General features: G+C 39.4%; 1 protein-coding gene and 1 pseudogene across 1 annotated transcript in view; both read left to right on the plus strand.

Moving 5' to 3' along the window:
• The window catches only part of Znf75a (zinc finger protein 75A), a 60,566-nt gene extending 36,141 nt beyond the window's left edge, over positions 1–24,425 (plus strand). Inside the window, exon 8 of the transcript XR_015447960.1 lies at positions 22,188–24,425. The gene's annotated coding sequence lies outside the window, so the exon portion shown is untranslated. The remainder of the gene's footprint in view (positions 1–22,187) is intronic.
• Positions 4,014–14,381, plus strand: LOC101703935 (V-type proton ATPase subunit B, brain isoform pseudogene; annotated as a pseudogene).
• Positions 24,426–26,859: the final 2,434 nt, after the last annotated feature.

Below are 26,859 nucleotides of genomic sequence, written 5' to 3' on the forward strand. Positions count from 1 at the left end.
TGAGGCACCTTCAGTGGATTTGTTTGAAATCTTTTTATCAGCAATTATGGATCAAAACTGTTTATTGAGGCAAGGGATGTTGATAGACCAGGGCACATTTAATAAATATGTATATATAAATATGTATATAGGGCTGGGGATTTAGCTCAGTGGTCCCACCGCCTGCCTCGCAAGCACAAGTTCCTGAGTTCGATCCCCAGTACCAAAAAAAGAAATGTAGATATACACACACACATTTAAAAGTACACATGTGTACATATAACAACACATAAATATATTTTATGGATAGCTGTATGTCATGTAGACTTTTGTCTTAATATACTGTTAAACATCCAAATATATCTAGGACAAATGGCCATGCTAAATGAGGCATGTTGTTACTGATACGGGTTTTAGCAATTAAAACTATCTCCAAGGCATGAAGAATTATGCTGCAGGAGTATGTTCTGATAGCCACAGCCTATACGACCAGAATAAATCTAGCATTAACTCCACACTACACAAGATGATCCCCTTCATGTGAGGGTAAATACTGTCTCCAAAATGAAGCATACTATACCCTCACTACCATTCCCATCTGCAGTTGATGCTGCTTGTCTTGTCATTAAGGAAATCATCCAACTCTACAGACCACCCAAACTACTAATCTCTGACCACAGCTCCGAATGCATATTGCACTTTTAGAAGGTAGAGGTCAATGCCTTCTACCTGTTCTGATCTACTAGGCACCTAATATGCATATATGGAGAGTATAGCTGACATTTGCCGACTGCCTCCTACTGTTGATTTTACCTTTTCTTCTTCCCAGCAACACTGATGCCATTCAGCAATCTGGGAGGTACCTAACCCTGGTTTCTAGGAGTGGAGAATGTGAATTTAACTAAGTTAAAAAAAAAAAAAGGATTCTACCTCCTTGGTTAGTCATATGACCTTAAGCTAGTCCCACCATGACTTTTACTGGAAATACTAGAACAAATCCATTTCTTGCCAGATGATACATGTAATCCAGCAGCTGTTAAGAGTGTTACTGAAACAAGAAAAATGGGAGCCTTAGATTGAAGCCAGCATCCTAGAAGGCAAACTAGAATGATAAAAAGTCAGTCCTTGATGATGTCATTGAGTTGTAGAATCAAGCATCACCTATTGCCTAGAATAGCCCTGAACTTTTCAGTGATGTGAATCTATGTGTTCTTGCTATGGTAAAAGCCAGCGTGAATTGGGCTTTCGTTTAATTTTAACTGAACAGAATTATAAGTACATAGAGTAATAACTGATTTAAGATAATATAGGAGATGACCAATCCCATGTGTATGTATATGATTTTTAATGGAAATTATCAAACATGCATAAAAAGGGACTAGTATAATGACTTCCCTGTAGGTCTCAAAAATTATCAGTATTTTGCAATCTTGTTTCATTTATCCTCTCCAGTTTTTGTTTGAGAGGGTTGCTTGCTTTGCAGTATTTTAAAGCAAACCACAGACATTATAACATTTCACCCATAAGTAGTTCAGTTTGTGGGAAATAATTTTTGACAATTTCTGCCCTAAACTCTCCTTGAGATAATGTTTCCCATTCAGCACAGCTCTCTCTCCTTTAGGAGCAAAATTAATTGAGAACAGAGTTGCTGCCTGTACCTCCCCCAGAGAGCAATCAAAGCTTGACCAAGAACTTCTTAAGATAGCTTTGTAAGTGGACCCTCTTGGCCACCTGTCTGGGGTGCTCATTTATGAGAACACCCAGCATCCCAAATGTCTCATATTGAGAGTGGTCCAGGAGGAATACTAGCTGCCTGTAATGATCACCAGAGCAACTTATTAGTAACTTGAAATTGCATGATCTACTGTTTCACTTTTAATGAGCCCCAGGGTGATTCATTCATTAAGAGTTTGGTGGCATCAGTTAATTATTAATTTCCTGAGGCCCAAAGAGCAAAATGATAATGATAATTATCCTGCAACATGTATAGAGCAATTTCTGAGGAACGCCAAGTGCTCTCAGAATAATTTCCCATTAACCAACTTACATTGGCTTTAAATGTCTCTTTGTTAAATGCGTAAATGAGTATTCCAAACATTAAAATTTCATTATAATTGACTTTCCTCTTAGGATTTCTGTTTGATTGTGCTTCTTTTTAATTAGCATTTGACCATCACTTTTGGGTAACTTCTAAGAAAAATGACTGAGAAACTTAATATCTCTTCTACTTCCTTATTAACACGCTTCCTTTTAATAAGGCGGTTTTTTCCTCCTTTCCCTTGGTTGGTGTTCATTCCTTCCCTTGTTCCTCTTTCTGGAGTTATTCTACAGTAGATACTCTATACTTTAACACCAATGCCCCGATAGTTAGGAAGTATGTTAGAAACTAAAGGACCTTCATGGTCAATTAATACTTGATATAGTTTGCCATTTATAAAACCTGCTTAACCAACAAAGAGTTCTCGGCAACCACAATTCCTTATTCTATAGATCTTACTATTTATCATCTTCTGTAGTTCCCAGGTTGACATTTATATTAACCTGTTGTCAAAATCTAGTTCTGTACTTATCTCTGCCTAAGGATGTTTGCTTCCTAGAACTTTTTGAAAGCTGTATTCAAAGCTGTATTCATTTAAAATAAGGGAAATGTTTATTGAGTACTTTTTATTTGCCAGGTATTATTTTAGATCCTGGAATTTTATGTTTACAAACATTTTGGGGTTTTTTTCTTCTAAAGAATACTGGATTTAAGACAAGTGGAGCATTTCCTAAACTTTACTTTGTTTAAATAATTAGTATAATATAATATCATTTTCATTTGGTCAACTGATTGGCTTTCCAGAGTCAGTTTCCCACATTGCCTTATCTTCAGTTCTAACCCCCTCAAATGGAATAAGAAAAACATCCAATTTTACATATTGTAATATTAATAATTTTTAAAAATGGATGGATTGAATGGCTTATACTCTACTTTTTTGAGAGTAGACTTTAAGCATTCACATTTGAAAGACATTCCCAAATATTTATGACTTTTTTCATTTTACAGATATAGACAGAGACACAATTAGAGCATGATGCCTTCAGCAAAACATTGAGACACAAAGCAAACTCTTAAGAAAACTGTAGGCACTTCCGTATTATATAAGCAATTACATTTATGTGTCTCTTCATGATGGGATACATTCTGAGAAATGCATCTTTGGTGACTTTGACATCACGTGAACATCATAGAATACACTTATGCTAACTAAGATGGCCAACATTTTACTAGGTGATGTAATCTCATAGGACCATAGTATATGTAGTCTGTCATTGACTGAAATATCTTTATATGGTATATGACTGTACATTATATGTAATAGTTTGAATGTGTGTTCCTACCAAAATTCAGGTGTTACCAATGAGATACCATTAAGAGATAGGGCTTGTTGGAGGTGATTAGCCCACAAGAGCTCTTCCTCCTGAATGGGATTGAAGCCCTTATGAAAGCAGCATCATGCAATTGGCTGCCAGCTTGCTCTTCCACAATTTGAAGATATAGCATTCTTCCCCTCTGGAGGATGTGGCATCAAGGTGCTAACTTGAAAGCAGAGAGTAGCCCCCCCAGACAAATGAACCTGCTGGCACCTTGATCTTATACATTCCACCCTTAAGAATTGAAGGAAATCACCTTTTGTTGCTTATAAATTACACGTAAAAGAGGCTAAAGCCAAGATATCCTACTTACCCCCAATTTATTTTTGTCTGTGCTCCAAATTTTCACTACAATCAGCCCCAAAACAACCAGAAACTTCATAAGCAGAACTATTTAAAATTATGTGAAGGAGGGACACCCTACCGAGGTCCCGAGTCGTGCGGAACATGCTGAATCAGCCCACTGCAGACAGGCGGGTCTGCGCACGCCCTACAGAGGTCGGCGAGTCCTACGGAGCACGCCGAATCGGCCCGCTGCAGACAGGCAGGTCTGCGGACACCCTACCGAGGTCCCGAGTCCTGCGGAACACGCCGAATCAGCCTGCGTCCTGCGTCACCCCCTTCCCCCACCCAGTACAGCCACCTGGTTCCACACTACAAAAACGCAGAGGACACCGGACCACCAGACCACGGTACTGAGTCCTGCTGCCCCCGGCCCAGAGGTAGGGGCTTCTGAGCTGACGTCCCACTGCTCCTGGTCCAGAGGAAGAGGGTTCCTGGCCCCATCCCTCCCACTGCTCCCAGCCCAGAGGAAAGGGCTTTTGGGCCACCTTCTGTCCCGCCGCTCCTGGCCCAGAGGAAGGGGCTTCCGGGCCACCATCCCTCCCACCACTCCCAGCCCAGAGGTAGGGGCTTCTGAGCCACCATCCCACTGCTTCTGGACCAGAGGAAGGAGCTTCCCGGCCACCATCCCTCCCACTGCTCCCAGCCCACAGGAAAGGGCTTTTGGGCCACCATCCCTACCGCTGCTCCCAGCCCCTGTCCCACCTCTCCCAGCTCAGAGAAGGTGATCCTCGTGGGCGCCAAACAGCACCCCCCCCGGCCCCCCAGTTGAAATGAGAAAACACGTAAATAAGTCTCAAAACCAGACTTCCAGATCACCTACAGCAACCCCAAAGGGAAATGAGATAGAACACTCTGATAACTCAACCACCTGGACCCACTGAACTGGCAACAAAAGGGGATCTGGAAAAAATGAAATCAGAAATAATTTCTCAGATAACAGGAGAAATTGTGCCCCTAGTGCAAGACATGATTAATAAATCTAGAGAGGAGCTCAGGAACATGATGGAATCCCAACATAGGAAACAAATGGAATCCATAAAACAGATGCAAATAGATTTCCAGGACATGAAAAACTGTATTGAAAGTCTGTCTACACAGCAGAATGAGCCAATGTGAGGACAGAGTTTCAGATATAGAAGATAAGATTGCAATTTTAGTGACCAGGAAAAGAAAAATTGCTTCAAAATTATAAGGGAACATGAGAAATCAATCCAGCAGCTGCTAGATGATGCAAAGAAGAATAACATAAGACTGATTGGAGCCAATGAAGAAACAGGAGAGAGTGTAGATGACATAAAAAAATCTCTTCACAGAAATAATGGCACAAAACATCCCAAGCAGGGGAAAAAGAGCTTGACATACAGATAAGTGAGGCATATAGGACTCCAAATAGCCTTGATCAAAAAAATCTACACGTAGGCATATAATTGTTAAGATTCCAGAAACTGAACAGAAGAACAAAGTTCTACAAGCAGTTAGAGAAAAGAAACAAATCACATACAAAGGAAAGCCCATCAGAATCACAGCAGACTTCTCAACACAAACCATCAAGGTAAAATTATGTGAAGGAGCCAGGCATGGTGGTGCATGCCTGTAATCCCAGCACTTGGGTGGCTGAGGCAGGAGGATTGCTGTGAGTTTGAGGCCATTCTGGACTAGATAGTGAGTTCAAGACCAGCCTGAACTACAAAGTGAGATCCTGTCTCAAAAAAAACTTATGTGAAAAAAAACCCTCAAAGATAAAAAATAACACAATTTTCAAAATGGCAAAGGATCCAAATAGACATTTCTCAGAATAAGATACAAATGACCAATCAGCACATTTAAAGAAACTCCAAGTCACTAGCCATCAGGGAAATGCAAATCAAAACCGCAAGATACCTCTTCATGCACACTGGAATGGTTATAGTAATAGTTTTTTAAAAGATAACAATACTGTTGAAGAAATCAGAGTCCTTGTACACTACTGGTAGAAATTTTAAATGGCAGGGAAATTGTTTGGTAGTTCTTCAAAAACTTAGATATAGGAGCTGAGAAAGTTAAAATATGAATTGCCATGTGGTCCTGCATTTCCACTCCTAAAATAAATGAAAAAACTTAAGTCCACATAAAAATTTGCCCACAATGTTTAAGTAGCAGTATTCACAGTAGCCCCAAACCAAATCAACCAAAATGTTCATCAACTAATGATTAATGTGATATATCCTTACAATGGGATATTATTCATCAATAACTACCATGAATTTTATATATATATAGTTGTTTTATTCTTCCCCCATTTATGTGTGCTCATTCTTAAAGAATAGTATTTTTATGCATAGCATTTAAGAATCTTCATAATGATGTACTATAATATTTTGTAAGTTGATTTTTGTTTATTTTTTGAGATTTAGTCATATCGATACCTACAAATCAGGTCACTTTTTCAAGTGATGGCACAATTTGAAAATGCTACAAAAATTTGTCCATTTCTCTATTCACTTGGTTGTTTCTTTTATCTTCATTGTGATGCAATGATGTTTGCACAGATCTCCTCATAGAAATGTGAAGGAGTTTCCCTATAAGTAATGAGGTGAATAACTTTAAATTCTGAATTTCGGTCTCCTTGTCTATAAGAAGGGAATAGGGGTGGGGATTTAGCTCAGTGGTTCCACCACCTACCTCACAAATGCAAGGTCCCAAGTTCAATTCCCGGTACCCCCCCCCCCCCGCCGCAAAAAAAAAGGATCAAGGGTTTTTGGGGCCAGTCGGGACAGAGGAGACAAGATGGCACTACAGGCGATGCAGGGGGATGATGAGTGGGGCCAAACCCAAGCTGCCCATGTCCACCAGTGGGCCTGTGGTGGGAGCTCGGGAGCACACACTGGCAGTCAGCAGGAACTACCTCTCCCAGCCTCAGCTCACATATAAGACAGTATCTGGAGTCAGTGGTCCACTGGTGAACTTGGATCACATGAAGTTCCCCAGATATTCTGAGATTGTCCACGTGACATTACCAGATGACATGAAGAGAAGTGGGCAGGTTCTGGAAATCAGCGGTTTCAAAGCGGTGGTTCAGGTATTTGAAGGGACTTCAGGTATAGATGCCAAGAAAACATCCTGTGAGTTTACTGGAGATATTCTCCAGACACCAGTGTCTGAGAATACAGTTGGTCGAGTATTCAGTAGATCAGGAAAACCCATTGACAGAGGTTCTGCTGTGCTGGCTGAAGACTTCCTTGATATCATGAGTCAGCCAGTCAGTCCTCAGTGTTGAATCTACCCAGAGGAGATGATTCAGATGGGCATCTCTGCCATAGATGGCATGAACAACAGCATTGCTCAAAGACAGAATATCCTAATCTTCTCTGCTGCTAGGTTACCACACAATGAGATTGGAGCTCAAATCTGTCGCCAGGCTGGCTTGATAAAGAAATCCAAAGATGTAACAGATTACAGTGAGGAGAATTTTGTGATTGTGTTTGCTGCTATGGGTGTGAACATGGAAACTGCCCACTTCTTCAAATCTAACTTTGAAGACAATGGCTTAATGGACAATGTCTGCCTCTTTTTGAACTTGGCTAATGACCCAACTATTGAGCGGATTATCACTCCTTGCCTGGCCCTGACTATAGCTGAATTTCTGGCATACCAGTGTGAGAAGCACATACTGGTTATCCTGACAGACATGAGTTTTTACGCTGAAGCATTTCGAAAGGTTTTGGCAGCCACGGAAGAGGTCCCTGGTCGATGAGGTTTCCCAGGCTATATGTATATGAATTTAGCCACAATATACAAGCGTGCAGGCCAAGTAGAAGGACGCAGTGGCTCCATTACTCAAATCCCTATTCTCACCATGCTCAATAATGACATCACTCACCCCATCCCTGACCTGACTGGGTATATCACAGAGGGTCAGATCTATGTGGACAGAAAGCTGCTCAACAGACAGATTTATCAGACCCACTTATCAATGCACTGCCCTCCCCCTCACAGTTAATGAAGTCTGCTATTGGAGAGGGGATGATGAGGAAGGACCATGCCAATGTGTCTAACCAACTGTATGCATGCTATGCTATCGGTAAGGATATACAAGTCATGAAAGCTGTCGTGGGAGAAGAAGCCTTTACGTCAGATGATCTTCTTTATTTGGAATTTCTGCAGAAGTCTGAGAGGAACTTCATTAGTCAGGGTCCTTACAAAAATCACAGTATCTATGAGACTTTGGACATTGGGTGGCAGCTGCTCCAAGTCTTCTCCAAAGAAATGCTGAAGAGAATCCTTCAGAGCACCCTGAGGGAATTTTACCCTCAAGACTCCGCAAAGCATTAGTCGCTGCTGCTTCTGTGGCATACCCCTCTTGTGAAATATTGGCTCTGTTTTCTTGATTCCTTTTGCACTCCTCCATCCCTACCTCTGTGTGGGAGTTTACCATGTTACCCTGTAATTAAAACCAAAGAGTAGGTAACATATTGTGCCAGTGTTGCAATGTCTAAACTGCTAACAGACTTTAAAATATCCTCACTCTGAAAACCTGATCTTCGGGGCTTTAAGTAGCTGTGGGGATGGAGGTAAAGTTTTCTTACAGATGTATGTATTTGTACACAATGGTGTAGTCGGTTTCCTAATAATGTCTTCATTGTTTGGGTCTCCCAGACCTCACCTCTCAGCCCCCTCGAGAGTATCACTATCTGAAGCTAAAGTGCTTTAGGGATTGGAAGGCAAGACTGAAGAAGCCTCCTCTCACAAGAGCCAACAGGCTCTTTCTTGAGCCTTTTCTTTTGGGTTGTTGGTGTGCCTGTGGTCTGCTCTGCTCTAAGCAGATGGCTTTAATTTTCTACTTGCTCTTTCCAGTGTAATAAATCGTTAGCAGAAGGAGCTTCCTTTCCTCTTTCTCCCTGACAGCTGGGATTCCTGTGTTGAATTGTTCTCCCTTGAGAACGGACACACAGACCCGTGCAGCTCTGTGGCATTCATCCCGTAGAGGGGGACACCTTGCTTCGGTGATGCTCAGTGGGTCTCCATGCAGAGGAGCTGTAAGAGTCTCTGATAGAATCATTGTTTGGAAAGACTGGGGTGTGATAAAGAAGCATGCTGACCTGCAGACAGTGCTTTAAGTTTCCAAGGTGTCCACCAGATGCTGAGGAAGGTAGGGAGGAGCAGGCTCTTAGGTTTGGGGATATTTTCATCTCTGTTGGAGAACAGCCTTTAGGAAGTCCCCATTCAGTCCTGCTTGCTGACCCAGCTCTGCCTTTTCAGGGTGATCTTGTGGCCCAAGTGATAGCATTTTGTACCTTCCTGGCGTGAGCCTCAGCTATCTCCTGCGCAGTTCTGCCAAGTGTACATTCACTCTCCTCATGTTCTGGGTTACTTAGGGGCAGTGGCAACTTCCCTGCTCTGTGCATTCCATCTTTCTGCTGCTGTAAACTTCACCTTTTTCTCTGAGGAACGGTTGGGGGTGGGGGGAGTCAACATGATTATATTTTAATGTAGAAAATATGACATCTGGATATAAAATGAAAATAAATGTTAAATGTAAAAAAGAAGGGAATAAAGATATGTACCTCATTCAGTTATTATGTTAAATAACGTGATCACTTTATAGTATGCCTCATGGACTTTATTTGATGAAAACCATATTCAATCCATAACTATGGATCAACCATCCAGCTCATTCTCTAGTATGTTAACTTTTTTTGGTACTGGGGATCGAACTTGGGACCTTGCGCTTACGAGGCAGGTGGCGGAACCACTGAGCTAAATCCCTCACACCCCATTCTCTCATCTTTGTGATCTATCTTGTGAGTTTAAACCTCTAACTGCCCACTGAATATATCTGGTTTTTTTGTTTTGTTTTTTGGTACCGGGGATTGAACTTGGGTCCTTGCGCTTGCACAGCAGGCAGCGAAACCACTGAGCTAAATCCCTGGCCCTATATCTGCTCTTTGACCTCCATTGACTAACACCTAGCTCATTTTCTTCTTTCTAGCTTCTTCCTGTTCCCCCTCTGCATTCACTATGTGGTTAAGGGCACACTGTGAAGTAGTAATTGTTAGGGTAAACCGAGGCACAACCGAGACCACCAGAGCAGGCAAAAGGGAAGCAACAAGTGAGGTTTTATTTCTAGCCCAGGTGCAGGCTAGTCAAGGGCAACAAAGCCATTGATCCTGGGGACTTAGGCAAGGGGAAACTTTATAGGGGAGTTTGGGTAGGGGAGGGGTAGTGCCAGGAGGAGTGGGAAATTTTTGTCCTGGAGTGGAGGAAGTCTTTTGTTCTCGGGCAGAGGAAGGCTGGTGGTCTCCAGGGGTGTCTGGGCCCGCAGGTGTTGCTGCATGAGAGCCAGGCTGCTTATCTCAAACCTGGGCCTTGGCTTCCTGTTATCCTTTGCGCCTTGCAGGATGTGTAACTGCATTGCCTGGGAAGTTTTTTCTCTTCTGCCTGGGCGGGGGTCTGACAGTAATCTCTTTCTTCACTTTATTTCCTCTTATAGAGCTCCCAGGATTCTTGCTGAAACACCTCTGACCATACCACTGCCCAGAGTTACCTTTGAAGCCTCCCTCTTGTGTTGCAGAATTCTTTCCAACAGGAACAGTAGTACCCAGAATCCTCTTCAGTGGCAGGGACACCACCAGCATCCAGAGGATAGTGTCTTTGAGGTCAAGTTGCACTGTGGAGTAACTTTGGCTGTGGTTCCTGCTTCCTGGTTTCCTTTACCCCTACACCTTTTCCAATACAGACTCCTGTAGATTCAGTGAGCAACTATATATTCTTCTGTAGGCCACCCCAGGTCCCAGGCCCCAGGCCCCATGTTGTGGCACCACCTTTAGCTGGCTTACCAGGCCGGCCAGCCGGGCTTGCTCTTGCATGCAGAGCCACTCCTTTGTTCTTCCTGCCCAGTAGGTTGAATGAGGATGAATAATAGAGACATGGAGTCAGCTCAACATGCGGGCAGCCAGGGCACATGTATCTCTAGCAAGCAGAGGAGCCCCAAGCCTTTGGCTCAGCTCACTTTTATTCACCCAAACACCGGCACAATCAAGGTAACACAACATTCATCTGGTTTCCAATATCCATTAGTATATTCTCTGGTAAACAACTTAACCTCAGCTGTCTTAAGTTTTCCCTAATATGCAGTCACCCTTTAGTGCAGCTTTTCTCCTTTGTGCTCAGAGGAGGCCAATCAGGCCTCAATTCTTCTCTGCTTCTCAACATTCTTCCAAAGACATTTCCTTTCTACTTACATCAGTCAAAGTCAGTTTTTCTTAATTGCTTCAATGAACCCAGACTGGCTTTGAATCCTCCATGTGTTTGCTCATGAATTCTCTGCCTTGACAAATTCAAAGACAAATTCTTCTTGTGCTTCCCCAATTTTAAAAAAGAACTCAAACCCACAACATTGTTTTATTTATAGCCACTAGAAAGGTAACTGGTATGTAATAAATGAAAACCTATGGTATTGATGAGTTTCTCTTTCCCCCTTCTTTGACTTAGTAGAATTTTATTTTTCCAGGTCAACTAAACTGTTTTTTATAGAGTGAATAAGAAGCCATGTCTTAAAAGGCTTATTATGATATAAAAGCAATGGCTGCCATTTATGAGTCACTATCATTTGTACTGCACATTGGTTGGCTCCATATCCCTTCTCCTCCTTTCTTCCTTTTCAACAGAACCCTAATTTTTCAGGTACTTCCCATCCCAACTCCATGGATAGACCTAATTATATAACTTCAACCTACTTATTAGTTATTAAAGAATTAGCATTCTACCCAACTTGAGCCAATATGGTCTGGTATGCAAGGACTTCTGAGGAAAGTTTTCTCTGAAGAGAGAGCCACAGGAAGACACATACTCTCTTTCTGCAGATGTGGTCATGCAGGAGTGAGATCTGGAATAATGTGGACTCAGTGCTATTACTCCCTGAGGAAGCAGTAACTTCCTTCCACTAGGCTCCACCTCTTAAAGGTTCCACCATCTCTCAATTGCACCATCAACTGGGAAACAAGCCTTCAAGACATGAGTCTTTGGAGGACAGTTAAGATCCAAACTATAATGCATAGCGATACAGAAAATTAATAACAAAATGATAAGAAAAGATATATTAGAAAAATATGAGTTAAAGGATGCTTCAATTAGTCAAAATATAGTTCATAAAGCATCTCTGTTGAAGCTGCTTGCTGAGAATCAGCCCCAGGATAAGCCCAGACTCTTATTGATTATCCAGTGTGTCCACTTCAGACTACAAGGACAGCTTTGGATCATCTTCTTTCTCCTCTGCTCCTTATGTTAGCAATAATGGTAGGAAATAGTTTTGCTGCACCACTGGAAAAACAGCTTCATTGGAAACACATATATTCAGTCTTTGGATAACTCATTTTGGTGGTTCATCTCAGGCTTCTGTTTTTTCTGAGTCATTTCCCAGTTCAGTAGCTAGATATGGAGATATTTATTTCAATCCAGGCCCCATGTTGTTTAGTGAAGACAAGGACCACAGATTTAAATACAACCATGGTCCTACTGCAGTTCTGGAAAACAGCAAAGACCCTTCCACAGTGTCAAAGAGTATTCATCCTTTGCCAGCAAAGACACACAACTATAACTATGGTGGTACTTTACAGGAAAATCCGTGTGGCCCAAGCCTCATGTATGGGAAGACCTGGACTTCTGCCCAAATCCCTGGATATTCACAAGAATACAGGAACACTTCAGCACATCAGCTAGCAGAGTTGAGGGAGAGGGTTACCATATTGAATACATATCTGTTTTTCTTCAGAAACATCTTTTTATCTGGAAAGGCATTTCTAGATACAACTTAAGGTAGCAACCCAAAAGTCTTAAAAAATATTAGTTCAACAATGGCTTTATTTTTATATGGAAAGGGTCTTAGATACAATAATTTTTTTGAAAAGAGAAAAAACCTTTTTCTTAAATTATGCTGTTCTTACCTCAAACAACTACGATTAGAAATCCCATTTGACTCAGCTATTCCTCTACTGGGTATCTTCCCAAAAGAATTAAAAGAATCATACCGCAGTGATATATGTGCACCCATGTTTATAGTGGCACAGTTTTGGTTTTGTTTGTTTGTTTTTTTGGTACCGGGGATCAAACTCGGGTCTTTGCGCTTGCGCGGCAGGCGGCGAAACCACTGAACTAAATCCCCGGCCCCAATAGTGGCACAGTTTTAATAGCCAAAACTTGGAAACCGCCCAATTGCCCATCAACTGGAGACTGGATAAAGAAGATGTGTTTGTTTGTTTTTTAATAAAATGGAGTACTACTCACCATAAAGAATGAGAAACTAGAGACATTTATAGCTAAGTGGATGCACATTGAGGCCATACTCTTAAGTGAAATAAATAGGACACACGTGTGTAAATACTGAATAGTTTCTCTGGTGTGAAAAACTAAAAGTGTAAATAAGGATCAAAATGTATAATTGATATTGTGAAATAGGAATAAAACGTCTAAAGGAGTAGGGGAAGTGGGAGGGGGAGGGGAAAGGAAAGAAGGGAAAAGAAAAAATATGAGAAAAGGAAAAACATGGAAACAAAGTCTTTGTAAATAGGGAAGGGTGGAGGGGGTGAAGGGAGGGCAGGGGAAGGGGGAAAAAATAAGAACCAAGATACATCATGTAAAGGTACAAGATCCTAATGATGAATGTAACTGTATTGTATACCTAAAATGTACCAATAAACTTAATGGAAAAAATTATGCTGTTCTTAGTATTAGATCTATTGATGGTACATCTTCAAAAATTCTAGTTAACAATTTTATTCTGTGTTCTTGCAATTTTAAGTGGATGCTAATCTTAGGGACATAAGCTTTTTATGGCCCTCTTGCAGATCTTCTGAACTATGCACATTTGTGTTTTTATTGTAAGTTTAGGACAACTTTTTTGGAGTTTTTTGTTTGTTTGTTTGTTTGTTTTGTTTTTTGAGACAAGGTCTTGCTATGTAGTTCAACCTGGCCTTGAACTCACAGGCTTCTCCTACCTTATCCTCTCAAGTGCTGGTATTATAAGCATGTACCATCATGCCTGGTATTTTGAACCAACTTTTATGTAATAAACAATCTTTCCCTGTCTCCTTCCAGTTTTACAACAATCAGAAAGGGCACTAATTTACTTGGTATTTTTCTTTTTACAAAGCTACCTTTAGTCAAAGGTCACTATCAGTCTTTGTACCTGCTTTCAGTGTTATTGTGAAGGAGTACTTTGTGCTCACTTCAGAAACTAAAACACAAATTTTCTCTTGGTGTGACAGTTTTATTTTTTTTTAAAGTCAATGCTTATTGCCAGACTGTTTGGGTTTGGGCCTATGTTTCAAAGTTTAATGGACAGATGAAGAGTAGACATATCAGCCCTTCTTCCCCACCTCAGGGAGAAAGCATTGTATCTTCTCCATTCATGTAAGGTGTTTTTGCTGGAAGTATGGTGTACATGGCTTTGACCTGTTGAGAAGGTTCTGTTCTACTTCTAGTCTCCTGATAGCTTTTACCATGAACAGCTGTAGAATCTAGTCCAATACTTTTTCTGCAACTAATGGCTTTTCTGTTAAAATGATGACTTTTGAGGGTGGATCTTCCAATGCTGAACCAACACTGCCATCCCTATAATAAAACCGCTTTCTACATACTGCCAGATCTGACTTCTAATTGTTTTGTTAAACAAATTTCTATCTATGTTCATACTTTTTTCTATTATCTTTATCCAGTTTTAGTATTAGCACAAGGTTGATTTCCTAAAATGAGGGGAGAAATGTTCCTTCTTTTTTCTGCTTTAAATGTTTGATATAATTTATCAGTTAAAATGTATATGAGCCTGTTGTTGTCATATAGGTAGGTTTTCAAGCTAGGAATATACTTTCTATAATAGGTGCTATTCAAATTTTATATTTCCTCCAGAGTTAATTTCATTAATTTGTCTTCCAAGGTACTTCTTAGAAGTTGTCAAGTTTATTTCAAAAGAGATTTTTGTAATATGCTTTCTATATCCTTTTAAATTCTATAAAATCTGTGGTAATGTCTTCTAGATCTTGATATTATAATTTTAAAAATGTATAGTTGATATTGTGTAATAGAAAAGGTCTAAAGGAGTAGGCGAAATGCGAGGGGTAGGGGAAAGGAAAGAAGGGAAAAGAAAAAATATGAGAAAAGGAAAAACATGGAAACAAAGTCTTTGTAAATAGGGAAGGGTGGAGGGGGTGAAGGGAGGGCAGGGGAAGGAAAAAAAAGAAAAAAGAACCAAGATACATCATGTAAAGGTACAAGATCCCAATGATGTATGTAAATGTATTTTATACCTAAAATGTACCAATAAACTTAAGGGGGGGAGAAAAGTCAATGTTAAGGGCTGGGGATTTAGCTCAGTGGTTCTGCTGCCCGCCTCGCCAGCACAAGGTCCCGAGTTTGATCCCCGGTACCAAAAAAAAAGTCAATGTTAAAAATATATATGTATATAGTCCATGTCCTAGAATATTATACTGTATTTAAAGAAAAAGACAAGAATGCTCTCATCATTTTTTTTTTTTTTTTTTGGTACTGGGCGAACTCAGGTCCTTGCGCTTGCACAGCAGGCGGCAAAACCACTGAGCTAAATTCCCGGCCATGCTCTCATCATATTTTAATCAACATTTTTTTGGAGGTCCTAGCTAGTACACTAATACTTGAAAATAAAATGTTTAAACAATAGAAAAGCAGAAAGAAAGCTATTAGTATTGAGGTGCCAGCTCAGGGTAAGATGGTATGACCATGCTTCCTTCACCTTTTCTCTTACATTGAAAACAGTTATGGCACCTAGATAGAATGCATAGAGCAGCTGTTCAACAACTCTGAGGAATTAACAGCAGCAGTTGATTTAGAAAAGAATAATAGAACTCAAAATACTACTGAATCAATTATAAGTTTGCTGTTTATTTTCCTCTGGTACCTCTTGGCCACAATTCAACATCACTAGAAACTCAGAAGTGAATACTATAGTGAAGATGGAAAAAAAACCATTTATTTATGGTAAAAACTTCTAGCAAACTAGGAATAGAATGGAAGTTCCTCAGCCAAGTAACTGTGAGAGACCTTACTTAATATACCCAATGATCAAAAATTGGTTACTCTTGGGCTGGGGATTCAGCTCAGTGGTTCTGCTGCCTGCTTTGCAAGCGCAAAGTCCTAAGTTTGATCCCTGGTACAAAAAAAAAAAAAAAAAAAAAATTGAATACTCTCCCTCTGAGATCAGGAACAAGAAAAAAGTACCTATTATACTATTCCTATTCAACATAGCATTAGAAGTCTTAGCCAGTGAAAGTGAGTCCAACATGATTCTTTTGCATGAGAATATACAGATGTCCCAGCACAGTTTGTTGGAGAGACTATTCTTTCCCCCACTGGATGATCTTGGTGCCCTATGGAATATTAACTGAACATAAATATATGGGTTTGTTTCTAGAGCCTCGGTTCTATTCCAGCTTTCTATATATCTATCCAGAGGTATAGAAAAAAATTAAGAAAAACAATTTAATTTATAATATCCAAAAGATTAAAATACCTAGAAATAAATTTAACCAATAAGGTGAAAGATCTGTACACTGAAAAGATTGCTGACAGAAATTAAAGAGGACATAAAAGAAGAAAGATATTTGTGTTTATAGCTTGGATGTTACTGTAAGTTAAATTGTTTTTTTAAATTTATTTTTCGAATTAATCATTGTCCCTATATAGAAACACACCTGATTTTTCTGTGTTGATCTTGTATCCTGCAACATTGCTGGATTAACTTATTAGCTCTTATAGTTTTTATGTGAATTCTTTGGGATTTTTTACATATAAAATCATGTCATCTATGAATATAGTGTACTTTTTTCTTTCCAATTTGGATATATTCTATTTTCTTTACTTGCCTAATTACTCTCAGTAGAACTCCAGTATAATACTGAATATGACTGCCAAGTGTGGGCATTCATGTTCTGTTCCTGAATTTAGGCAAAGTATGCTTACTCTTCCAGCCAACCAGCTATAAGTTGGAGGTGCCCACAATGGCCTCCTTGGATTTACTATTTTTCTGGGTGGATGACAGAACTCAAGTAAATACTGACTTATATTTACTTGTGTATTAGGAAGGATATTTCAAAGGCTACAGAGAAACAGCTGCATAAAAATGTATGTAGGGTGAGGTCAGTATATAGGGTGAGTATAACAGCTTCTGTCCTCATGGAGTTGGGGATGCACAATCCTTCCAAAACACAGATATGTTTACTCAATTACAAATCTATATTAATGGCCATACAATGAATGGAAAATGTAATTTGTGCCAATATCAACCCAAAAGGAGGAGAAAAACTTATATAAGAGCAGCATTTTATATGACATTTGCAATGGACTGAATGTCTGTTGCCCCCACTCTACCAAATTCATATGTTGAAATCTAATCCCCAGTGTGGAGATTTGGATGTGGGACCTTTAGGAGGTAATTGATTCATATGGTGATGCACACTAATTGGATTTTTTTTTTTGTACTGGGGATCGAACTCAGGACCTTGTGCTTGTGAGGCAGCTGCAGTGCCACTGAGGTAAACCCCCAGCCCTGGATTTTTGCTTTTATAAGATGAGGTCAGAGAGTTAGTTAGCTCCCCTTCTGCTATGTGAAGATAGAAGAAAACATTGGCAGTCTGAAAACTGCAAGAAGATCCTTATCAGAACTTGAGCATGCTGTTACCCTGATTTTAGACTTACAACTTCCAAAACTGTGAGAAATAAATCTGTGCGGTTTATAAGCCACCTACCCCACGGTAATTTGTGATGCATAAACCCACTAAGACACCATTCAAACTAAATGGGCAATAATTTTAATAAGATTGTTATAAGTTAAAATGTTAATTGTAATTCCCATGGTAACCAATGACTAGCTAAAAATATACATTAAAGTAAATTAGAATGGAATCAAAACAGTATATTAGAAAAAAACACAAAGCAGGAAGGGAGGAATTAAAGAACAAAAAGTATAGAAATATAGAAAAAATAACAATACTGTAGAAATCAGTCCGTCCTTATCAGATTAAATTAAATGTAAATGAATTGAACTCTCCAATTAAAAGGCAATTTTTTTAAATCAACTTTATTTTCTGAGATTAAAAAAAAATAGAACCAGCTATCTATTTTTTGCTTTTGGTTCACATCTAAATATCTGAAAAGGTGATCTGGATCCTAAAACCATCCCAAATGCATCCACAAACCAGACCACGTGTAACCAGCCCTTTACAACATCAGTTACAGTTCCACAGCCTAAAAGGCAAATATTGACAGAATAGATTTTATTTTTGAGACAAGGTCTTACTATGAAGTTCAGGCCAGCCCTGAACTCACTGTGTAACGCAGCCTGGCCTTGAACTAGCAGCAATCCTTGGCAGAATAGATTTTAAAAGCAAGAACCAGCTATATGTTGTCTAAAAGAGATTTAATTTAGATCCACAGTTACAAATAGGTTTAAAATAAAAGGATGGAAAAAAGATTCTCCACGCAAATAGCAATCAAAAGAAAGCTGGATTGGCTTTACTAATATATAAAAAAAAACCTTAAGTAAAAATTTTTATAAGAGCCAAAAATGGCATTTTGTATTGATAAATGGGTGTATCTTAGTCTATTTTGTGCTGTTAGAGCAGAATATCAGAGTGGGTAATTCATAACAAAAATTTATTGGTTCATGATCTTGAAGTAAAATGTTCAAGACTGAGGAACAAAAATTTATTGGTTCATGATCTTGAAGTAAAATGTTCAAGACTGAGGAGCTAGCATCTGGCCAAGACCTTCTTGCTGCATCAGCCCATGACAAAAGGCAAAGATCAAGGGCGGGGGCGAGATTTAGCTCAGTGGTTTCGCCACCTGCTGTGCAAGCACAAGGACCCAATTTTGATCCCCGGTACCAAAAAAAAAAAGAGAGAGGGAAAGAGAGCAAGCAAAAGAGGGCCAAACCTGTCCTTTTATAAGGAACACACTTTTGCAATAACAGCACAAATCCACTTAGGAGGACAGTGCTTCCAGGACCCAAACATCTCCCATTGGGCTTCACATCCAAGGAACACTTCATTGTGGATCAAGTCTCTCATACATGACCATTGGGAGACATATTTGAATCACAGCAGGATTAATTCATCAAAAATATAGAATAGTTAAAAGCACACACATCTAGGGGCCGAGGATTTAGCTCAGTGGTTCTGCCTCACAAGCACAAGGTCCTGAGTTCTATTCCAGGTACCACAAAAAGAAAAGCACACACATCTAACAACACAGCCCAAAAATATGAGTCAAGAACTGACAGAATTAAACAGTGAAACCAACATTTCTACAAAAATTGGAAACTTTAGTACTTCATTTTCAATAATATAACATTCAGACAAAAGATCAACAAGCATACAGAGATTTGGAACAACACTATACATCAACTAACAGATGTAACGGATTATCTATCTATCATTCCACCTAACAACACTGAAATATACATTTTTTCGAGTGCACATAGACATTCAAGATAGAACATATATTAAACTACAAAAAAACACTTTGAATTTTAAATTCAAAGTTGTACAAATATCTTCTCTGACCACATGGAATGAAACTAAAAGTAAATAATAAATGGAATGCAAGAAATTTACAAATAATTGAAATTAAATAATATACTTTTACCAATTTTTTTTGTGTTTTTTAAAAATAATATACTTTTAAATGACCAACAGGTCAAAGAAGAATCAGAAAGGAAATGACAAAATAATTTGAGATGAATGAAAAGAAAAAACAAAACATATCAAAACCTACTGGGTGAGGCAAAAGGAATATTCTGAAGGAATTTTATAGGTGTAAATGCCTATACAAAAAAGAAAAGGGGCTAGAGTTATAGCTCAGTGGTGAATCACATGCTTAGCATGCACAGGGACATGATTTTAATTCCTAGCACCAAAATAAATAAACAAAGTTTTAAACAAGAAATATTTCAATTCCATATCTTAACTTTATACCATAAGGAATTAGAAAAGAAGTGCAAACTAAACCCAAATGTATCCAGAGAAAGGAAATATTAAAGATTAAAATAGATTAATAAAATAGAGAATAAAAAAAAGTAGAGAGAATAAATAGATTTACTTTGTAATCTATTTTGTCAGTAGTTGCCTTTACAAACCTATAGGTGGACTGATCAAGGAAAAAGAAGATATAAATTTCTAAAATTAGAAATTTGAGACTCTCAAAATAAAAAGGGGAATAGGGATATGGCTCAGTGGTAGAGGACCCCTGAATTCAAACCCTAGTTACACACACACACACACGTAAAACAAGACTAGAGATACTAGCTTAGTTGTAGAACACTTACCTAGCATGTTCAAGGTCCTGGATTCAATCCCTAGTATCCACAAAAACACAACAATAACAAAAACATTCAACAAACTGAATAGAAGGGAGTCTCCTGAACATGGTAAAGAACACCTGTGAAAGACCTACAGCCAACATACTTAATGATGAAAGACAAATCTTTCCCCCCTGCAATCAAGAAGAAAACTAAAAGATGCTCACTTTTATTACCTCAACATTTTACTGGAAGCCATCCAAAAAGAAGCTGTAAAATATTTTCTACTCACAGATGACATAGATAGAAAATTGTAAAGAATCCACAAAAACTCAACTATTAGAGCTAGTAAGTGAATTCAGCAAAAACCAATGTATAACAATAAGCTCTGTTTTTATAAACTAGCAATGAGCAATATGAAAAGGAAACTAAGGGAAAAAACATATCATCAAAATGAATAAAAGATTTAGGAATATATTTAAATAAGGAGGTACAATACTTGTACACTGACACCTGAAAAACTTGCTAAAGAAATAAAACAAGATCAAAATAAATAGAATGACATCCAATGTTCATGGATTATAAGATTTAATATTTTTCAGATTGCAGTATTCTCTAGAATTATCTACATATTCAATGTAATCTCTTTCAAAATTCTAACAGGTTTTTTTTTTTGTAGAAGTGGAAAGCTGATCTTAAAATTCACATGGAATTGAAAGGAACTCCAAGTATATTGGCTGCTTTTTTGTTCTGTTTCCTTCCAGATTTCTCTGTGAACACAATTGTATGTGGTTTTTTTTTAAATTGAGGTCATATGCTGCACATTACTCTGCTAATATTACACCTTAGCAATATCCCCAGGACAGTCTTCTATGTCAGACCCTGCAAATCTAGCCCATAAAGGACTATATATGTGACTGTTCATTGCAGCGTTGTTTGTGGTAGCTAGAAAGTAAAGGCAAGCTCTATGTTCCTCTCTAATGGAACGGATAAATATAATAGATGCAAATTGAGCATTAGAAACACCAAATGCACACATAACAACATAGATGTCTTCTAAAATAAAGTGAAAAAGTTACAAAAGGGGTATTAAAATATAAGAAACAGAATGGGAGCTATGGCACATTATTGAGGTAAACAAAGTATTTACAAACACAAAACAACATTATTTTATAAGGATATATATCCCAAACATTAATGTACCAAACACATCAGATAGAGGAGTTAGCTATGGGAGAATACAGAAGAGTGAGTGCAGGGATTGGGAATAAAGTAAAAAAATAAATAATATTTAAATAAAAGAAGTCTGACAGAGACCAATGATAACAGTATGCATAGAATTACATAGAAGTGCCATAACTGGACATAGATAGTCTCTAATTTTTCCTTAGTATGGACTTGGGGTCAAATAGATCTACTTGTATTGTTTGTTTGTTTGTGGTACCAGGGATTGACTCCAGGGCCTTTGCACTGAGCTAGATCCCCAGCCCCTTTTTTATTTTTAACTTTTAATTTTTTTGAGAAAGAATCTCACTAAGTTGCTAAATTGCCTGGCTGAGCTCAAACTTAGGATCCTCCTGCCTCAGCCTTCCAGAGTACTGGAATTATAGATAAACACCACCACACCTGGCACAAACAGCTCCATTTTTGTTTGTTTGTTTTTTTCATTTTGAGTACTGGGGATCAAACTCAGGACCTTGCCAAGCAGGTGCTGTGCTGCTGAGCTACATCTCTGGCCCCCAACAGCTCCACTTTTACATCTGTGCCGTTTAGTAGCCATTTGCCTTTGGAGGTTTGGAGATGTTTTTGTTTTGCTTTTTTGTTTTTTGAGACAGGGTCTTGCTATGTAGTCAAACTCACAGAGATTCTCCTGCCTCAGGCTCCTGAGTGCTGGGCTTAGTTTATCTCTTGTGAAATAGGCAGAATAATGGCTACCTGGTGTGGTGGCTATGATCATGTTTGTGAAACTGCTGAGCAGTGTCTGGCACAAGCAGACAGTGCTTGAAATCATGAAAGTTTTGCTGGAATCTCCCTAGTGGACACTGAGGCACACTGCAAAGGAGTCAGGTTGATCTTGCTCACCCCTGTACCCCCACCACCAGAACCTTACTCTTTGTTTCTTATTGTTGTTTTGTTTTTGTTTTTGCAGTGCTGGGGACTGAACTTTGGAACCCAGGGCCTCCCACATGTTAGGTAAGGCCCTACCACTAAGTTATATCCTCAGCCCAGTGTTCATTTTTCCAGTGAGTGAAGTTTCTACATCAGCTGTTTTGAGGTAATTAATCTTAATGACTTAACCAGGTTGCCAGTTACCTCCTATGTGTTGTGGTTGTAAATTATTGCTTTTCACACAGGACAGTGTGAGTGTCTAAGGTTCTTGCCTCTGGCTTATGGCATATGTTAAGACCAGAGATGAAGTTCTCTGACCTTGTTCCCCAAAAGAACAAAAACTCAGAGACATCTCACAGATTAAGATTCTAAAACATTCCTTACCTCGGTATAGGCCTGGCCATTCATGCAGAGTGAGAAGAGCCTTCCCTGGGGCCATACCTTTTTAATACTGGGCAAGTCACATAATCACTTTATGCCTGTTCTCTGCCTCATGGGGTAAATCATCTGCTCCCTCTACCACATGAGGTGCTGTAAGAACTAAGTTAGAGCCTGGTGAGGTGGTGCATGCCTGTAATCTCAGCACTTTGGAATGCTGAGGCAGGAGGATCACAAATTCAGGCCCAGCCTGTGCAACTTAGTGAGGGACACCCCTCACCCCCACTACTGGTGAAGTAGTTCAGTGCAAAAGTTCCAGATTCATTCCCCAACCCCACCAAAACCCCCCCAAACTACGATAACGTGAAAGCACTTACAAATAATAAAATTATATAGTCAGTAATTATTTAGAGGCTGCAGTTATTCTTATTCCTAGTTCAGTTAGTACTCTGTGTTTAGGGAGGAAGTTCAGGACAAAGACCAAGTCGTTCTGCAGGGACACCTTTTTCCTGTGTTGTGGCCAGGCAAGTCTTTGGTGGTAATTGGCTAACAGGAGATGCCATGAGGTCCTCTCCCCACCCCTTCATCCCCTGGGCCCTGCAGCAGGAGGCAGCAGACCCAGGCTGCCAGATGGCCAAGATCAGCATGCCAGGTTTAAAGCCCAGCTCGGGAGTGCAGCAGTACAGCACCACCTGCTCAGTCCAGTGCTTGCCCTCTGCATCCATTGAACACCAGGCTGAGGATGGATGGGGGCTCCTGAAGCCAAGGTATAGTTCCATAAACAATCCCTAGGCTTTTATTATCCAGGAATCTAGACTATAAGAGAGAGGTAACAGGTTGTAGGAAAATATAGGGAAAAATCGCAGATATGGGGCAGGGGGCTTTTTAAAGACATTGCTTTGAGTTCTTGGTGAAAGGTGGGAGGGCCCATGGTGTTAGATCCCCAATATCATTTTATAGAGGTTCATGACCCTACCTCTGTAGGAAAGACAAATATTTAAACAGCAATGGAAAGTTTTAATACAACAATGTTAAGAGTGCTTTAACAAAAGACATCTGTAGGATGGTCCAGGACAGAAGCTGTGAAAGTCATAACCTGGAAAAAACCCAACCGATCAAACAAAAAACTAACCATTAAAAACCCCTTTTATATGCACAACCCTACCCTAGGAACAGAGTCCTTGTGAAAGAGGATCATAAGCAGTACTCAACAGGTTATTCCTGCCTTCATTATCCTAAGAGAGGTAGAAAATAAAAATAACAAACGTCTAGGAGATCCCAGATGCCCGAGGTAGAGCACAGGTATCAATGGAGACTTAGTGGGAGGCACCTAAAGCAGAGGTGTCTGGCCTTTAAATTCTGAAAGCCTGATTTCTCAGCCCCCTTTCCTGTTCCTGTTCCTACCTTTGACCTGTGTGTAGTACTTTTCTGTTATCCCTGCACCTTTCTTGGTCTATGTTATAGCTTTGTTGGCACAGACTGTCCCTTAGCACAACTTCCCATGATCTTCAATAAATGTAGCTCCTTACTACTTACCACCTGGTGTATACTTGGCAATTCTTTCCTAATTTCACACAAGAACATGGGCTATTATTGGCCCATTCAACTGTAACAGACCTATTTCTAGAAAATCAGGGTTCATCCTGCCTTTTGGATTCTGAGTTTGTGGTGCTAAATGTCTACATGTATTTGATGAACTATATGCAACGTGCCTTTCTTCTATTTTGTAAGACCCTATGCTCCTTAGAGCTACCACCTAGACCAGCCCATGGTCCCTTCAGCTAGGATCCTTCATCTCCAACAGAATCAGAAACCACATTTTACTGGAGCTTGACTCTCTTTCCTGATGTGAATGTTGAAAGTTATCCTCCAAATAGTACTGATTACCCATTATAGTTACCCATTATAACTGTTTCTTAAATTTTAATCTTTTTAAACTGAAATACCTCTTAGGAGGAGTAACTTCCATAAGTTTACTATTAATAGTGAATTTTTTTTCTCCTGTTGGCTTAAATTTACCTCTTTTTGGGTTTAAACTCCCTCATCTCTAATTCTTTTTTTTTTTTTTTTTTTTTGGTACTGGGGATTGAACTTGGGACCTTGCACTTTTGAGGCAGGTGGCGGAACCAACTGAGCTAAATCCCTGGCCCTCTAATTCTTGAATCCTAAAATTTAGGGAGAAAATTTTCTGTTCACTTTATCTAATACTTTAACTTAAATCTTTCTGGTTGAAGAGGTTTTGATTATATTTTAATTCAGACTTTATTCTTCTAGACAAGTTTTGTTTTGTGGTTCTTGCTTACTTTACTGCCACAATAATAACATTTTGAAAAACATATCTCCAATTTTGACCAATTGGAGAAATTATTAATTTAGACCTTATATTCAAAATAGTTGGGCACAAACTAAGGTACTGGGAATATCACCATCAACCATCTACCAAATAAATAAAATATTTAAAAATAAAACATACTTTAAAATTTCTCTGTTAATAGCAGAAATGCACAAGTTGGTTGGTTGGTTGTTTTAATTTTTAATGATTCCATTTATCTGTCTTGTTCATCTACTATTAATGAAAGCCTTCAATTATGAGAACATGAATTCTTCTACAGGGAATGCTAATAGCCAGGAGCAACTTCTATAATAGTGATATAGGGGAAATAAATGTAACTCCCAACCTGCTAGATGTCAGATACACCGAGTTTGTGTTCCCCAAAATTGAGGAAAGAATTCTAAGAAACAGTGGAGGTTAAGAATAGGAAAACTTGGGCAGGGGATTTAGCTCAGTGGTTCTGCTGCCTGCCTTGCAAGTGCAAGGTCCCGAGTTCAATCCCCGGTACCAAAAAAAAAAAAAAAAAAGAGAGAGAGAATAGGAAAACTTTATGGAGAGAGATAGCTCCTGAGAGACAGGAGGGGACCCAAAAGTGGGTTGCCAATGAGCCTGCTTCTCAAAGAAATTTTATACAGCAAAACCATGAGGTGGGTACAACATATGTCAAAGCTATGATCAACCAATAAGATTACAAATATAGCCACTTAAATAATATTGATCCAATGGAAAAGCAGGTCATGTAGCAAGTGTACATGGAAAGAACAGACTTTCTTTAGGAAGGGATGGATCAGGGGGTCTTGGTAATCCACTAGGGTGACTGATGTCTATCTAGAATTTATTGGTCCAGGTGATAGCAATTATCTTATCCTCTGGGGAGGTATGTAGAGCTGGTCATTCTGTCTTTATCTTGAAGCCTGACCTCCAACAGATGCACCTCCGGCCACAGTTGTAATGTGTTCTCATCTTCTGCACTGACTCCCTTCAGGGGTAGCCCTGTCTGACTGCCTGTAATATTTCTACCTAACTTAGCTGTCTATAATAATAGGAGAAGACGAAGCCCAAATGGCAGACTTGCTAGGGCTGATCTACAGATGGGCACTTGAGAGTTGCTGTTAAGTTTAGGGAAGAAATGTGCAGAAAACTGGTGAAGGTGGGAAACTACAAAATCTAACATTCTTTTTAAGAAGTAAATCTTGGCTGCCTCTCTCAACATCTCACACTTTCAAACTAAGATAGGCAAGCAGATGCAAGAACTATCTGAGCACCCTGCGAGTGAGTCCTAAAAATCTTCTGTCTCCAAATGATCCTCCAGCAAGGTGCTTCGACTCTTAAACTACTATAAATCACACATCACTTCTAGGGTGGAGAAGTCAATATTTCCATCTCTTGGCTTTTCCTAAAATGCAAGTGCTTCTGGGTTAACACCCCCAAATCAAAGGGAATCAGACATGTTAGGGAAGGAAAGGTCCTAAAGAAGAGTTGAGTTGCTGAACACAAACTCCAAGTTACAATCCTGTTGGCTGGAGGATCTGTCAAGCTAAGGACAGGAATCCAGCTGGTCTGGTATTTCCTCCTGAACTTACTGAGCAGCTTCCCTACTCTGGCATAAGACTTCTTTTCCATTTTGGATTGTTTATTCCTGGGCTGAAAACTGCTTAATAGACACAGAGGAGGGACTGAAAGGACTTTGGCACTACTGAACAGCCACAGAGCACCAGCCAATCACACACCAAACTCAGGGAGAACAAACAGCAGTACCTACTGTCTGTTTTCCCTAAAGGGATTCAAGAGGTTGAGCACTTTGCTAGCAGGAGGAATTTCAGAACAAAAAATTGAGATGATTATCAACTTGGCAACTTAGTTCCTTCGCTCCCTTAAATCCTAGATGAAAAAAATAAGCAACCATGTCTTCCTGAAATATTAAACAGGGGTAAGAAGGAGGGTTGGAATGTCCTCTGGTTTTTGTTTGTTTATGTTGCTTTGGGTTTTTTGTTTGAAACAA

This window comes from Heterocephalus glaber, unplaced genomic scaffold, assembly GCF_053883595.1.
Source record: "Heterocephalus glaber isolate CG9 unplaced genomic scaffold, H.glaber_assembly_v1.0 deba00001781, whole genome shotgun sequence".
NCBI classification, from domain to species: domain Eukaryota; kingdom Metazoa; phylum Chordata; class Mammalia; order Rodentia; family Bathyergidae; genus Heterocephalus; species Heterocephalus glaber.